Source organism: Solanum tuberosum, unplaced genomic scaffold, assembly GCF_000226075.1.
Source record: "Solanum tuberosum cultivar DM 1-3 516 R44 unplaced genomic scaffold, SolTub_3.0 scf00105, whole genome shotgun sequence".
In the NCBI taxonomy this organism is placed as follows: domain Eukaryota; kingdom Viridiplantae; phylum Streptophyta; class Magnoliopsida; order Solanales; family Solanaceae; genus Solanum; species Solanum tuberosum.
Genome location: NW_006239031.1, coordinates 618,825 through 620,570, shown reverse-complemented (window position 1 = coordinate 620,570; position 1,746 = coordinate 618,825).

Sequence of the window (1,746 nt, the reverse complement as noted above, 5' to 3'; positions counted from 1 at the left end):
ATATAGAGAAAATTAAATATAACATAAGGGAACAATTTTTTATTTTTCAGTAACTCAATTAATATTGTGTAAATGCTTTGGTGAGTTGTTAGTATTTTCTTGAGTGATTTGGACAACACTGGGCTTAGGTAGATTATGATTTATGGGCCCGCCATTCACATGATTGTTATCGGAATTGTTATTTGTGTTGGGTTGAAAAATTGGAAAAATGGTCTCTACCTTATTTGGGCTTTCCCAAACATAAATCTAAACTGAAGTTCATTTTTCAGATCACCAACTCAACAACTAGGCCTGGCCCAATGTTTTATGAAAGTCGTCTTGTAAAATGACCACATCCAATCCAAAATTCTTTCATAGTTAAAGATTTTCTTCTCTCTTTTGGGATCATTGTTATTAGGATTTTTTGCACGAATCTAAAGAAATAAATTCAAGTTTATCGTATTGACTGTTTCGTTTTTTCGAAAAAATAGCAATAAAAACTATACACATATATGTAACCTCCAACATGACTACTAAATTTGACCTATGTCATCGGCCTTTGCATCACAAATAAAATGCCAAAGGTTCACTTTCATATCTTTTTTTCCCTCTTTAACAGACTTTACCTTTTTAAGAGTTCTCTCCTGGTGTTTTTCCAATTTCTTTTCTGTATTTATACTAGTATAGCAACATATGTTGTATGTCAATTTATATACTTCATATACACGATATATACAATGACATATACTAACATACAAGACATACATGTGATGTATATGGTGATATACACATATGTGTGTGAGCTATCATGTATAAGACATTGTATCAAGTATCAACTATTATTTTATAGTTATTGTCCAACTCTAATGATAGATGTTGTCAATGTCATTTCACAAAAATATATATGGCGTATTATATTCTATTAAAAGTAAATACTATGGATACTAATATATGATGTATCAAATGCGACTCAAACATAGTTTGGCATGTATACACTAAAATGATGTCAAGTTTAAGAATACCACATACAATCTCAATACGAGTTCACCATCTTAAAAGCTAATGGAGTATCCATTTAACTTCTTCTTCAAATCATGAGATCAATTTCTCTCTATCTAATATTTATATTATGTGTTAGTTTGTTAAATTTATCGATAAAAAAACTTATCAATTATTTATAAGATTAAGCTTTTCAAAACAAGAAGGTCGCATTAGTGTGGTTCTAATTATCTGAAGCACTAGCATACCGTAAACATATTGTTTTAAAATACCTTTTCACATTTTAAATGTAACAATTCCTTAACTTGTGGTTAGATTTTTCAATACTAAACAACTAAGTTTTAGATTATTCACTTAAAAATTACATGTCAAATTCACTTCAGAATCCGATTAAATTTAAAATAGCTTTTAAACATCAAATGCCAAAAAAACACTTTTTAAAGTATTAAAACTTAATTTATATTAAATAAAAATAGGATAAATTACCTAACTACACAATCTTTCTTTCTATATTTTCTAAAATTCCCTACCATTTCAAAAAAATTCAAAAATTTCTCTTTTTCTCTTCTTTTCCGGATACATGATGAAAACTTTCATGAAAATAGATCTAATCAACTCATTATGATTCCGACGATGATGATTGGGCTGAAAATAGATCCAAAAGGTTGTAGGATCCATTAACAATGGCAAATCACAACATTTAGAAGACGAAGTCGAAGAAGTATGCAACTTCATCTTTTAAAGTTAATGTGGAACCCCCCCCCCCCA